This window comes from Morus notabilis, unplaced genomic scaffold, assembly GCF_000414095.1.
Source record: "Morus notabilis unplaced genomic scaffold, ASM41409v2 Scaffold635, whole genome shotgun sequence".
Lineage (NCBI taxonomy): Eukaryota > Viridiplantae > Streptophyta > Magnoliopsida > Rosales > Moraceae > Morus > Morus notabilis.
Window position 1 is genome coordinate 24,854 of NW_010360643.1, and position 16,478 is coordinate 41,331.

Consider the following 16,478-nt stretch of genomic DNA (forward strand, 5'->3'; position numbering starts at 1 on the left):
TTGCGGGTGAAGGCTTGGGACCGGTTTTCCACACCCGAGGCACGGAAGTACGTCTGAACCAAAGCTCGAGGCTGCCTAAAAGGAGCCCTCGACCTGGGGGGTAGCTGTTGTGGGGGAAAATGTGCTGGAGACCTGGACGAGCGATAGTGCGACACGTGGCCTTAACTATTCCCCGCCAAGCAACAACCCTCGACGTCTACAGCTCTAAAGAGCCCAAGCGTGAAGCCCCACCCAGGGTGACGATTCCTTCTGGCGCCGACAGATCATGCCGTCGAGTGTAAGGCACAAAGATCCCTCGACCGCAGAATCAACCACCAAGAAGGACGATTGGGCTAAGCGGCGTCGCTGGCGACGAGGGGAACGCTCTCTGGAGGACGTGGCAAGTTGCGTACAAAGATGAGGGACGTCAGCAGGCATTAATTGTAAGCTCTTAAACCGCCCCACAGGGAACATGATAGGGTTACAGGGGGCACAGAGCCGTAATAGAAGACTAATTGGCTGAGTGAACAGTGTTGATTAATGGGCTACGTCTGGGCCTAAAAAGGGAGAGCACTTGAGTGCTTCTCCCCAGGAGGAAACCCACCTAGCGAAGAAAGCCTAGTATAAAAGGAGGAAGACCCCCTACGAGGAGGGGATTAGGAAAAAAGGAGAGTGAGAGATAGCAATTGATGTAAATTGTAAATCCCCTCAAAAAAGAAATATACAACCACAGTGGATGTAGCTCTAATTTTATAGAGTGAACCACTATAAAATTTCGTGTCTTCTTTATTTATGCACATCCCAAAACAATAAAATTTCACACACATTCAACACACAGGCCGGTAATCCAAAGGGAAACCAAGAGGTAACCCGGCCGGTTTTTGTTGGCGAGAAATCACCGTCAACAGTTATTATGATAAGTTGAAATTTGATATGATGTTTGATTTGGAAAGAGAGATTTTGCTCCTATTTATTCGTATAATTCAATAATGTGGAATTTTAAAAGCTAAATGAGGAAATTTATTTCGTGACAATTGATTAAATTACAAAGTATCATGTTTATTTTTCTTAAATGTGAATTTAAATGACGAAAATTCTTGGATAAAAATATATCGTAACTAAGTACTGAAGCAAAAGTGTCAAGACTAATAATTGGAAACTATAATTCTTCCTGAGACGGGATACAATATAAAATATTGGGATTTATTATTCCGTAACATCGGTAGTTAAGTTCCAAAAGAACGCTAATAAAACATACAATCTCAGTTGTGAGATTGTTCGAAACTAAAGAGCTAACCATGCCAACTCATGCCACTGAGACTAAGAGTTTGTTTGGTACGAGGATTCAAATTAGGGTGATTTTAATCATGATTCTAGAATCAGAACCATGATTCATGATTTTGGATTCAAATCACGAGTATGAAATCATGATTCATAATTAGAGGTTTGAATCACCATAAATCAAGAGGGAGGTGGTTTTAGAATCATGAGTGATTCTGATTTAAAATATCACATCAGATTCTGAGTTCATGGATTCAAACCATGTGATTAGAACCATTTTTTATTTATGTGTATTTTTTGTGAGAGAAAATATGTAGCGAACCACGAACCATAATTCGAATAAGGGAACGAATCTAGGTACCAAACGGACTCTTAAACTAAACACTGATTCTAAATCATAACTCTTAACTATGATTCAGAATCATTGTAAACAAATACTGATTTTGAACTAAGATCCAGAATCATAATTCTGGATCTATCTATCAAACGAATCTTAAGGTACTCACACAAATTTGTACATATAAGATTCTTATCACATCAACGATGTTTTAAGAAAGGATTCTAATCTAATGGTTAGGCTTTGAGAGAAATTTAAATCAAATGCTAGGATTAAATCTACCATTAAGGACAAAAAGAGAAAAAAAGAAAAAAAAAAGAAAAAATGACCTAAATTGGCGCCACCCTTGAGGAGGAAGACGACAAAATTCTCTTCTACCAAGAAGCCAATCAAATCTAGGACAAAAGGTGTGATGGAAAATCTTACCATATTTGAAATAAAACTTTGTTTAATAAAGCCTTAAACAAAAGAGCAATTATTCAATGGATTAATATTTGTAAGTATCATAACCTAGAAATTTGCATATTTTCTCTTCTCCCAAGGCTTGCAAAACTGGTTCTATGCAAATATTTTCTTTTCATTTTAGCCCCTCGTATGTTTGTCCATAAATAGCCTTAGTTGGAAAATGAAATTTCACACTTCCTCACTCTCCTCACAAACTAAAACTTCAAGACATTTTCTCCAATCAGTCCAAGAAACACCAAGGAATATCTTAGGAATATATCTTGTCTTCTTCTCCAATAGCAAAACGTTAAAGTTGGAAGCCATTTTATTCACCAATTTAGAAACTCATTTCCCTGCCCAAAGAGTGACCATGTTCAACTCCCTCAAAACAGCCACATGATGTGGTAGACTTGTAAAGACCTCTCATTGGTTGCTTCACACCCCATATATTCACTTTCTTGGCAACTTTTCATCTATAAAACAAGAAAACATGCATTAAAGCTCATCTAAAGCACCACCTGTGAACACCAGCCCATCTAAGACCAAGAATTCAAACTATAATGGAGAGAAAATTTCCCTCCTCTGTAGTTCTCATCCTCAGCCTATAAATAGCAGCACAATTGCACCTTATCAGAACAACAACATCCAAACTCAGATAGCAAAAACTCAGAGCCAACACAAGAAACAACTTCAAAGGTTAAACTTAGAGCAAAATGACCTTGGTTCTTATGGTTCATGCAAAGTTCTTCCGAGTTGGCGCTCTGTAACACCCGGTTAAATTAATCGAGATTAATTAATTTAATCCGATGGTTAGTGTTGATTAATTTGAGATTAGTAAAAGATTTTTAGTTATAATTATCACATAAATAACTTTTCTTCCTTAAAATGACTATTTTTAGAAATTGATACTGTTGTCCCTCGAACAGTTTTAAGTGTTGGTAGCTAATCTTTTAGAATTTTAATAATGGGACATTCCATACTCTATTCAAATTGGGCTTTGAAGTCTAATCATCAAATTTACACAGAAAGTCCAAGCTCATTTTTCCTTTTCCTTTTTATTTTTCTTTCTTTTTCTCTCCTCTCTCTCTCCCACGTTCACTCTCTCTCTCCATGCCGGCCAAACACTTCGATGAGGATTCGGTGTCTGTTTTTTACACCTCCCGACTCGTTGTAAAGATCTCGACGAGTTGAGCATGTTGACATGTTGCATGACCTCCAACTCCGTCGGAATCAGCGGCAATCGTCGGCCGAAGTTATGAAAATAACCGAAACTTTTGATCGCGATATCTCCTCCGTCCGACATCCAATCAAGGCGATTCCAATTCTTATGGATTCAGGACGAAGAGACGAAGAAAACCATACCTTTTCATAGGTCAATTCTGGCCGGAGCACCACCGTCCATGGTGGCTAGAATTCCTACCACCGCCGCCATTGTTCACCTCATTCCCGGCCGCCATTTTTGACACCGCCAGTGTCAATGGACTCAGAGAAGAATGCTGAGCAAAACTCTTATGCCAATTTTACGGTCCCGTCGCCGTTTGCCGGACAATATAGCTCGCCGCCGTCGCTGTTGGGGTGGAGGGTAGTTGTGATGATCCAACCGTTGGATCGTCATGATTTTAGTCTCAAAACACTCAGAAGAAAGTGGGTAACAAGAGCTCTAAACTAATTTTGAGGTTCCATAGCCAGAAAATCAAGATCTGAGCCGCCAGATTATGTCAAAGTTGGCGGTTTCAATCCATACAGTTAGAGGACAAAATTGATGAAATTGACCACACCATTTATCTCAGAATGGTCAATTTAGGGGGGCTAGGACCCAAGTCCACCCGGAAAAACTCTTCAGGAGCGTCCGCTGTCGGTGGCCGGATACTGATGAGCTTCCGTTCAGCAGCCTCCTGACCTCCATTTGAAGATCTGAAACCATACCCTGACTCGTTTCGACGCACTGAATGCAACAGCGACCTCCTTTGTGCCAATTCCACTCTGTTAAAAAGTCTACTGGTACTGTGCACGCGGATTGAGGCAAATTGAATGGATTCGTTGAAGTTCAGAGCGAGCAGTGGAATTACTATGTAAGAGGTAGAATATTCTTGTCCATATCCTTGTTAGCCTATTTTAAAGTATTTTTGGCATATGTAAGTATTTTTAAAGATAAGACATGTTTGATAAAAAAAGATATTTTAAGACAATAGCTTGATTATTACTAATGATCTCATAATGAACTGAAGTAAAGTTTTAATAGATATTTTCTTAAGATAAGATATCATGTGAACTGGTAAGCCCACTGATGGCCTAGACAGGATATGGAGATTGTATCCTTGAGGGCAGAATCTGAAATCCGGACGGGCCACTATGGTGGTGTTAATTTGGCCTTAGTTTGGTCGTAAGTAATTTAATTACTTAAATTACTTGCTGGTTGCCTGTAATATGTAATTTAAGTTTATTTACCTTTCAGTAAAAAGGTTGTTTGGTTCCGACTGATTCATTCGGGCCTGTACTTTCATTTATTTATTCAGTTTTATAAAATTATATCCTACTGGGCATTTCGCTCATTTTTCCTCTATTTTCAATGTGTTAATCCCTCTTCAGAGTTAGCAGTTTAGATTTACAGCATGGAAAGTGGATGCCAATGGATTGGAGGCGTGTGATTCGAAGTGGTTAGTTTGTTTCGAATTTGCAGTTTTTAAATTCTGAGTAGTACTGTATTGATCGGCATTGTCCCACAGTTGTATTATTTTAAACTTTATGGACTATTTTAAATATTTTTTGTAAAAGAAAGACTCTAGAGCAATATATTTTAATGTCTATTTTGGTATTTGTATATTTTATTTTATTTTCATGGATTTTGTTGATTAATCTCGTTTAATTAAACTTAATTCTTCTAATAATCACGGTCCCATCTTAAGGCTCGTGACACGCTCCTGGACGTTCTTCCCCATTTAAAATATTAGTCGCTTAAACCCTCTTCCACCAAAACTGCCCAAAAACCGTTCGATGAGTCGAACATTCAATAATCACGACCACCGGATGTAAACTCGTAAAACCAATCTGACCAAAAACGCCCCTGCACGACTAACCTCTGCCCATGGATGCCCTCGAACTGCTACAAACCTAAGTACACTACAAAAATTTCAATTTTTTGCTACTAAAATTTGTTAGGTAGCAAAAAAAATAGTTTTAGAGACCAAATTTTAGTAGCAGAATGTGGACAATGTTCTGCTACCAAATTTACTAGTAAAAAGTGACGATTCTGCTATCAAAATTTTTTTTGGTAGCCTAAAACTATGGGGCCAAATGAAAATGGGTTGGTGCCAAGGTTTTTGCATACCAAAACAATTTGGTAGCAAATAGATATGTTTTTACTACCAAAATTTTGATATCAAAAGCACATTTTCTGCTACCAAAAATCATTTAGTAGCAAAAAATATGGCACCAAACAAAAATGATTTGGCGCCAAGACTTTATTACTACCAAAAAAACAAAAAATTGGTAGCGAATATGTATGTTTTAGCTACTAAAATTTTGGTCTCAGAAACATATTCTTTTGCTAGCCATAATCAGTTGGTAGAAAAAACATGGCGCCAACGAACATAACTTGGCGCCAAGACTTTTTGGTAGCAAATGGGTAAGTTTTTGCTACCAAAGTTTTGGTATCAAAAACACATATTCAACTACAAAAGTTAGTTGGTACCAAAAAACATGGCGCCAAATGAAAATAGTTTGGTGCCAAGACTTTTTTGTTACCAAATTCTCTTTTGGTAGCAAACTGGTATGTTTTTGCCACAAATTTTTTTCCGGTAACTAAGCTTTGCGTTCCCAAATATTCTAGTAGTAAAACGTTTTGGTACTAAATATTTGGTAGCATATTCTTTGTTTTTTGCTACCAAATCTTTATTCTCTACCAATTTTTTTAGTAGCTAAAGCTTACAGCTACCAAATATTCTAGTAGTAAAACCATTTTACTACCAAAAATTTAGTAGCAGATTCTTTGCTTTTTGCTACCAAAGTTGTATTTGCTACCAATTTTTTTCAGTAGCTAAAGCTTTTCACTACTAACATTTTAGTAGTAAAAACGTTTCGCTACCAAATATTTGGTAACCGATTCCTCATTTTTTGCTACTAAAAGAGTATTCACTGCCATTTTTTTTGGTATTAAAGTTTTTGGCTACTAAAAGTTTTAGTAGTAAAAACATTCTACTACCAAATATTTGGTAATAGATTATTCACTTTTTTCTACTAAAACATTTCCGCTACTAAAATTTGGTAGCTAAACAACCTGACTCGGTCCCTTTTTTTAGGCCAAATCGATCAATTTTAGCTACCAAAAGTTGGTAGCAGATGTTTTTGCTACTAAATTTTTTTTGATAGCAAAAATTTTCTACTACCGGATTTTAGCTACCACAAATTTTTGATAGCAAAAAGCTTTTGCTACCAAAATCAAAGGTTCTTGCTACCAATTCTTTGGAAGTAAAAAACCGAAATTCTTGTGGTGTAAAACCTCCTCCATGAACTGATTACGTTCCTCTCCCATGCCACTGTCACAATTGAAGATCCCCCTCACGAAAGATCATGTTTTTACAGAGTCAGAATTGCAATGGATGTCGCCCTCGCCGCTCTTCTTGGGGTCACTTGGGTCTAGCCTGACCCAGCGTGGGGCCATTATCACCTTTCCGAGCATGCTCAACTTCAAAGTCCAAACAACAATCTAAAAGCCTCTTTTGAGCTCTATCAGGTGTCCACCAGTCACTGGACGCGACACTGTTCTTACAATTGATCATGTGGACCACTCAAGAGAGCCCATGAACACCACACCCTGCACGTCATCAAGCCCGACGCAAAAGAACCCCAACATTTTGTGACTCCACGGGCGAAGCTAAACTAGGATTCTTCGATAGCTCCGTCGAAGACTATGAAAATGGAGACTTCTTTTGAGGAAGTTTTCAAGCCATTTGAGGTATCCATATCAGATCATAATACTTAGACACTCATAATCCGTCCATTCCATTCTTATATTTAGTCGGACAAAAAGATTTATCAATCATTATTTTTATAGAATTGGTATTCCATTAAATGGTTAAATAACTATTTTTAAGTGAACCAATTAAATGATCACTCCTTTCCAAAACTACTATTAATTAAAATTATCTCTCCTTAAATTATCCCTCCTAATGTTTTAAAATTTACTTTAAACAACACCATCCCAATATAAAAACATATCTTTTCATTAATCCTAATGCGCAGCTCACTCACTAGAATAAAAATAAATAAATAAATAAATAACTCCTTCTTACTCATATTTTGTTTATGTCTTATTATTTTGTTAAACTGATCATGGGTAATACATTTGAGACCCTTTATGTTAGAATGATATTGATACTTTTATGTATTTTTTTAGTTTAATTTCTTTTTATTATTTGAGTAATTAATCATATATTATATATCAAATAAAATGTTTGAATTTAGTTTTAATTTAAACATCAAGAAAAAATGTTTGAATTTATCATATCAAATAAAATGTTTGATTTTAAACATCAAGAGAAAAAAAAATTATTTTAAAAAATATTTGAATTTAGTTTTAAAACTTTATTAATGATTAAATAAAGTGGTATTTTAGTCAAAACATATGTTATTCTACTTTGTTCAATTGACTAACCAAACATAATGATTGTGATTCCAATACTACCCAGCCAAACAATAAAATTTTAATAAATAATTTAATCTATTCCTATTCTATTGCATTATACTTGTATTCCTATTTTTATTCTCATTCTATTTAAGATAAGTGTTAAACCATCATTAGACAATAAATACAACCATATTTTTTAATTAATTAAACTAACAGGAAAATTCTATGTTATCTGAAGTATGAGGAAAAAAAATCTTTAAAAATCACCAATATAATACAAATTTCTTTTGAAAAGATATACAATTATTAACTACTACATTACACCATAATTATATCCAAACAAAAGATATAATAAATTTAATAAAACTCAATCAAGGTCTCAAAGTCGACAATTTGGTTTTAAGACTCTAAACTTACGTAATATACATGGATAAGTTTTTAATATTGGGTTTTCATTAGTAGTTACCTATCAAAATATAGAAATTTGATAACGTAATGTGATAAATATCTAATTTCAATATCTGTCATAATTTTTTGATAAATTATCTAATTTTTTGATAAATTATCTAATTTATTTAATTATCTGATCAATATTTTACGACTAAAACAATAATATCCATAATTAGTAAGTATTAGATCATACCATTAAAACTACAACCGCTATACATATATGTATACACGTATATATATATATATATATACATATTTTTTCTCCTCTAAGAAAAAGACGGTGAGAGCACGTAATTCCAAGAGAAGTGAGTAGTGGCTAGTGAGTACCCTGGCGCATTAGCATATGCGATTAGTATTGCTCTGACTCTGAATAGACTGGACTTGTTTCTGGAATCTGGTAGACTGGTAGTATACCATAACCCATATGCAATGTCATCGTTCTTTTCACGTCATCACTGAGACATAGTCGTTTAACAATGAATTATTTTGCGAGTGAAAAGAAAAGCGAAGTTATTTTTTCGGTCGTTCCAGATTGTTCAAAATTATACCAAAAGAATCCATTGCAAAGAAAGAGTGAGAGAGTAAAGACAATGTAGAACGACTATTCTACGGCTCCTTATAGCTTATTGCCTTTTGCATCAGTTGCTCTGCCATCAGAAGTTGAAAGGGATTTGAGTAAGAGAGTGATGTGCAGAGTGTACCATAGCTTGATAGAAAAATAAATGGAAGCACTAGGAAGACCTTGACTTCATGCATGACTTGGGATGATATGGACCTACTTTTCATCGAAAAAATAAATAAAAATAAAAATAACAGAAACAGATGATAAGAATCTCATTTATTAAAAAGGTATCAGGATTTTTCTTCTTCTTGCTTCTCCGTTAATTTTACGGTAACTAAATAACAGTTTTAGCACCTTATTGTGTTCAGCTTGTATGCAAAAAAAATTTCCTGCCATGGATTTGTGCTTGTTGTTCTCCTCATATGCTTGTTTCTCACGTTCAATATCTGCCTTGGAGCTCATACAATCTCTGCAAATGAATCCCTCTCCGGAGACGAATCCATTGTATCCGCAGGTGGAGTTTTTGTGCTGGGATTCTTCAAACCAGGTAATTCTTCAAACTACTATATAGGCATGTGGTACAAACAACTCACTTCCCAGACAATTGTTAGGGTGGCAAATAGAGAGAATCCAGTTTCAGATAGATTTTCTTCAGAGTTGAAAATCTCTGGTGGAAATTTAGTTCTTTTCAATGAGTCCAAAATCCCAATTTGGTCCACTGACGTGAACTACTCCGGCCCTGCTTCTGTACAAGCAGTTCTTCATGACAATGGAAACCTCGTCTTAAACGATGGATCCAATTCGTCAATACCTTTATGGCAAAGTTTTGATCATCCGGCTCACACATGGCTACCTGGTAGTTGTAATGACTGAGAAAATTCCAGACTTTAAATAATACAATTTATTTATTTAAGCCAAGGATTTTCCTAGAAAATATTATATGACTAAAGGATTTATGGAATCAATATCTGTATTCCTAAATTCTGTAGCAGATTTCATGTTAAGTTCATGTTTTCGATCAAGTAAATTCGATCGATAAATTCTTGCCGTACTTTAAGGCGGAATAATTTTCAGTACAAGTATAGTTTGAGAATCTTAATTTCAAGAATCTCCAAACACAGCATGATGTTAGCAGCATAAAAAAAAAAACGCACTGACATTTTTAAAGAAGAGAAAATCCTTAATTGCCAGACAGCTAGGTTAAAGTCACAAGATAGATACCTATAGTAGAAGGGTACAATGTGAGCTCAGGAGTTGACACCGTCAGAAACAATGTCATTCCCGGGATATAATGCAGAAAAGTTAAATTTAGAATTTATTCAGTCTAGAATTAATTTTAAGACTTGAAACAGTTTAAGATATTACGCGAGTAAGAATTTAACGTGATATCAAAGCAGACGAGGATTTAACAGTTGAACTGTAAATAAGTAGTAGGAAAAAAACCGTCAGAAACAAGAATTTCCTGTCAACTAAGTACCCTTTACAGTCAGTATTATTTTTACCTGATTCAAAGGTAACCTAAGAGAGTGGACTAAAGTACAAGGGGTAGGATTTATTTCTCTCTCTCTCCTTCTCCACTTTGGCCGGCCATGCATAGAAAAAATAGAGCCAAAATTGGCTAGTTGAGTGTGCTAGGGGATTACATGGTAAGGTGTGATGGGATTGTGTCAAATCAACTATTGGACATAAATACTTACCACACTTCCTTCTTAAAGCACACCACCGGCCATGCATAGAAAAAATAGAGCCAAAATTAGCTAGTTGAGTGTGCAAGTGGATGACATGTTAAGGTGATATGATTGTAGTGGTTGAAAGGGAATTAATGGCAAATTTGCTTCTCCTTTTCTCCTTCCAAAACCGGCCAAGAAAGGGGGATTTGAACCAAAAATTTGGTTGAATGATGATGTGGAATTGGAGTTAAATAAATGATCACCAAGTTGCCTATAAAAGGAACCAATATAGGATAAGCTTCATTTTTTTTTTCTCCTCTCTTTTTCCCCACTCAAAAGCCGGCCACACTCTCCACTCTCTCTCAAAATATTTTCTCCCACTCTCCTAATTTTGAGCCACTAGCAAACCATAGAAGAAGAGGAATGAGATCAAGGGATTCTAGGAGGACACTAGTCAAGCATTCTCCAAGGGTAAAGAAACTCTAAATCCCCTCTTTTTTTCATGTTTTAGTAAAGTTTAAAATGTAGAAATATTCCTCTTAAATTTCCTTGTACTTTTTAGTTCCAAACTATTAACAAATCTTAGAGGAGTTCAAAGGTTTTCAAGAGAGAGAGAGAGTTCTTCAAGGGTAAGTTCTCAAACTCTTCTCCATTAATTTACACGGAAGTGAGAACCCTAGAACAAGATTTTTAGGTGTTCCAAAGCTTAAACTTGTAGCCCTCTATGTTTTGAACATTTTATGTGGCTGTGACAAAACCCCATTTTAACTCTAAAACCAAGTTTGAAGCCATTTTGTAAAAACGGACAGGCTGCCCAAAACAATTTCAAAAAAAATTGGCAGCCACTGGTTCAGCCAAACGAGACCTTTAGAGGCTGAATCTCGATTTTTCATAAAACTGACAATTTTAGCCTTCGATGAGACGAAGAACTTTCATGAAGAATAGATTTTTAAAATCCAACTCTAAGATGTAGTAAAAAGGTAGATTTCCGAAATGGCACAGTTTTTGACTAAAACAGTTTCAAGAAAAACAGTAGCCACTGTTTTCAGCCAAACGAAGCCGTTAGAGGCTGAATTTCAACTTTCTCTAAAAATGACAATTTTAGATCTTAATGAGACAAAGAATTATCACGAAGAACAAATTTTCAAAATCTGAACCTAAGAAGCATTAAAACGCAGATTTTAGAAACTACACAGTTTTAACAAAACAAAACTAACACAGTGTTGGTTTTTAGCAAAACGGTTATCGAAGAACCTGAGATGTGATTTAAGTAAAATACTGTGGTGTTAACCCTCATTATAACGGAAGTGTTCGTAAAGAAAGTTTTCAAGAAAAATGCTTTCTTTTAAAGAACTTAGTGATTTATCGAGCAAATCATCCCGACGGGCACCTACGAGCCAATACGATAGGTCCTTTGAATTTCAAGGATTTGATGTGGGTCCAATGCCCGCATTGATTTAAGAGACTCTGTTTGAGTTTAAATTTCAGCGGCCTAAGAGTTAGAATGCCGTTAATAAGTTTCTAGGCTGAATTGGGCCTTAATATCATAATAAGTTCAATGAAGAAAATTATGGAGAATAAGTTACTAGATTGGGTAAATGATTTTTAATCTAGACATAAGTATGTTAAGGGCAATTAAGGAAAATAAAATTTTGAGGATCTAATAAATTGATCCTTATAGTAAATTATCCTTCAGAAAATGAAAGGAATACCTGCCTTAAGAAAAGGGTTAGATTCCTTCATAAGTTGTTAAAATAGAATAGCAAACGACAGTTAATCTCACACTCTCAATGGGTGTTCATTTTCAAAAATAAGCAAGTAAGAGAATAGACTGTTTGGTGAAAAGTGGATTCCCGCTTTGTAAATCAGGTAAGTAGGAATCTCGCCTACAGCATGAATAGATTTTAAAGGAAAAATTACACATGTTATATATATATACATGTTTATGCTTTAAGTATTTTATGCGATGTCATGTCATGTTGCATACACCTTAATAAGTCAAGAGAAACTTATAAGAATAATCTCAGTTGAGTGTCGTACCAGCCTCCGACCTAAGGGAGGTAACTCAAGCTCCACAAGGGAGAAAAGAAAAAAAAATAATAATGTCCTCCGACTTAAGGGAGGCATTCAAGTTATAATCACGGTGTCGTGGGGGACCTTGCAAACCCTCACGTTCCGATGATTGCGCGCAAGTGGTACGCGAGCACTCGGGCCCATCAGTAAGAAAGATAAGATAAGATAATAAGATTATGATAAGACATCATAATTAAGCATAATCAGCTCATGCATATTTATTCATGTGTACTTACAGTTATTTTGTGAGATATAGTTCCTACTTGCTGAGCGAAAGCTCAATCAGATATGTTCATGCTGTAGGTAAGAAACCTATTAGCAATTCTTGAAGGGCAATGGCGAGCGGCGGATAAATGGTGGAGATGGGAATGGATACTGCTCACGCAGTTATCTTCCGCAGTAAGTTTAACAAAAATCATGTATATGTCTATATGATTCAAAGGTTTCAAGTATGTATGTTTAAAAAGTATATGTACATATGTATGTTAAGAAAATCGAGGTTGTAGCTAACAACCCTAGTTTTGAGTATTTAAGTTTTAGAACGTTGCAACAGTGCATGCAACAAATAAACGGATTTTAAACATGACGATTTAAATGATTGATTTTAAAAGGACTTTAAGATGTACTTGAATTTAAGATTTCTCACGAAATCCGTTTTAAAGTCAAATTAAATGGCCCAATTGAATTGGCTAGTTTTAGAAAGGCTTTTAAAGAGTATTTGAAACAAGAGTTCAAACACAGCTCCATTTGAAAAATATTTCTAGAAGGTTTTATCTTAATTGAAATTAAGAAAAGCTTTAACAAATTCAGTGATTTATTCTTTTGAAATTATTATTACGAATTATGAAAGTATTCATTCTTATGTTTGAAAAAAAAAAATGTTCCGCAAATTTTAAGAAATACCAGTAAGTACAAGTTAAAAATTAAGTTACGGTGGCGGCCTCATAGGAGGGTCGTCACAGTAGTAAACTTTCTTATAACAAAATTACCAAAAAAACTCCAGCGTCTCACTTCATGGAAGAGTTCTGAGGACCCTGCCGCGGGCCTCTTCTCTCTTGAGCTAAACATAAGTGATAACTCCTATAATCTACTCTGGAATATATCTAAGAGCTATTGGACAACTGGATCTTGGAATGGGAAGACTTTTAGCTTGACACCTGAGATGGAGCTCTATCATATCTTTGATACTAAGTTTGTTTCAAATGCTAACGAAAGCTATTTCACGTATTTGATTTATAAATAACTCGGAGTGTGCTGGATGTTTCTGGGCAGCTTAAGGAACAGAGTTTGGTGGCTACTAACGAATGGAACTTGTATTGGTATCAACCGAAACAACAATGCGAGGTTTATGCTTTTTGCGGGGCATATGGAAGCTGCAATGAGAACCCGTTACCCTCCTGTAGTTATTTGACGGGGTTTAAGCCAAAGGTGCCGAGTAATTGGGATTTGAAGGATTATTCTGATGGTTGCTTCAGAATAACAGAACTGCAATGTGGAAACAACAGTGTTTCTAATGGCGAGAGATTTCAATTTCTACCGATATTCAACATGTCATTGCCTGATAATCAACAGTCCGTTCGAGCAGGGAGTTTAGGAGAATGCAAAGAAAGCTGCTTAACTAAGTGCTCTTGCACTGCTTATGCCTATGACAGCAGGGATTGTTGCTGTCATCGTGATCCTCACTTGCGCTGCTTGTTTACTTTATTACCTGAGAAGAAAAAAAGCGGTCAATACACAAGGTAAAAACTATGCAAACATCCACACTCAGACACATATGGCACTTTTTGTAAATATATTTTGTTTCTTTCTTATATGATTATTGATGTTTACTTGAATAATTATATTTTAAATCAGGTAACAGGGAAAGCATCCAGGCAGAATAGGCCCTAAGCTTATATTATAGTGAAAAGCATATCAGAGACTTCATGCATTCAGGCCAATTCAGAGAAGAAGAAAAGAAAGGCATAGAAGTACCATTCGTTGTTTTGGACAGTATACTAGCTGCTACAGACAATTTCTCAGAAGCAAATAAACTTGGACAAGGAGGATTTGGCACCGTCTATAAGGTAATGAGGCGAGGCCTTTAATACTGAAGAGGATCTTTTTGATCTACTTTCTTACTTAGTTGCGTGAAATTTTTCTTTAGGGTAAATTTCCTGGGGGACAAGAGATTGCTATTAAGGGGCTCGAGAGTTTTGTTGATTGCTAAACTTCAGCATCGGAATCTTGTTCGCCTTTTGGGCTATTGTGTTGAAGGAGATGAAAAAGTGCTGCTCTATGAATATATGCCCAACAAAAGCCTAGACTATTTTCTATTTGGTGAGTTTCTTTAGCCTTAGCAATTGTCACTTATGGTACAAGACTTTCTTCTATTCTTCCTTTCCTTTTTTTAAAGAATGCAGAAACAAAGAAGAGGGTTTGAGGCGTATACTAATACTTTCCCTTAAGGTTTTATTTGCCCTCACTTCTCAAAGTTTGCTAATGAGTTTTAATGGCAAATTACCCCCAAGATACAACAAACCCTTGAACACAATATCTAGCAACAATATTGAGTTCCAGAATAAGAATGAAGTCTGTATATTTTCTGGAGCATTAATAAAGACAGGGATGTCATTTCATTGAATGAATGTATCCTCTTTAAATGTTACAACCTTTCACATAAAGATGCATTTTCAATGTAAATGTATCTTTTCATGGATTGATACACCTATTACAATGATTATATCTATTGTTATAAGTGCTTAGATATGTGAGAAAATATATCACCAAAGGTTGCAATGGTTTAAGACCTTTCAGATCATTAAAACACACAAAAACATGTTTTCGGTAGCAATTTCCGCTGCAGTGGGTGATTTTCCCGCTGCAGCGCTCGGGCAGCGCAAAGCAGACCCGAGAGTCTGTTTTGCATGCGCTGCAGCGCCCAAAACAGGTGCTGCAGCGTGCCCGTTCTTTTTACGTGAGCTGCAGAGCCCAAAATGAGTGCTGCAGCGCGCCCGTGTTTCTGGATTGGCGCTGCAGCGCCCAAAACAGGCGCTGCAGTGCCAATTGCTGCCTTGACAGCGTCAAATTTCGTTGCAGCGCATCAACCATGCGCTGCAGCGTATCCTTCCTTTCTTCTTGTGTTTTAGACCAAAAAATTATGTGATATTGTAATAGAGAAATATATTACAATCTCTTTAACATCTTCACCATGACTCAAGGTTGAGGATCATCCATAGAGACATGAAAACTAGCAAGGCCTTACTTGATGAAGAAATGAACCCAAACATTTCAGAGTTTGGTTTGGCTAAGATTTTTGGAGGAAACCAGATAGAGGCAAGCACAAACAGAGTAGTTGGGACGTAGTAAGGTTTTTTGTATTTTGTATTTTGTTTTTTTTTCTTTTTTTTCTTTTTCGTTTCCAATAAACTTGGTGGTCTCCCTATCATCAGTAAATGTGTGTTGGATTTTAACTGAGAAGTCCATATCACATGATCATGTACCTTTTATTCACTAACCATCCAACTAATTGTTGCTATAATACAGTGGTTACATGTCTCCAGAGTATGCACTACATGGGTTATTCTCAATCAAATCTGACGTTTTCAGTTTCGGGGTCGTCATACTTGAGATCATTAGTGGAAAAAGGAACACTGGATTTTACCAATCAGAAGAAGCTTTGAGCCTTCTAGATTATGTAAGTATTACTACTGCAACTCTTTTTTTTCCTTAAAGCCTACTAGTTTTTTCCATGGTAATCTGAACAGATTTTTGTAATGTATGCAGGCATGGAAATTATGGAAAGAAAACAAGGCACTGGACCTGATGGACCCAACATTGAGCGAGACTTGCAATGAAAATGAGTTCTTGAGGTGTTTCAATGTGGGACTATTGTGTGTACAAGATGATCCAAATGATCGACCAACCATGTCGAATGCGCTCTTCTTGCTTGGACATGAAAGTGGAACTCTTCCAAGTCCTAAACAACCAGCTTTTCTTGTGAGAAGAGCTTCTTGTGATCATGATAAACCATCATCCAAAATCGAATTAACCAATACCTTAAACAATGGCCGGTAA

General features: G+C 36.0%; 1 pseudogene; it reads left to right on the forward strand.

The window, feature by feature from the left end:
* The first annotated feature begins 3,518 nt into the window (after nucleotides 1-3,518).
* On the forward strand, nucleotides 3,519-16,478 carry LOC112091367 (annotated as a pseudogene).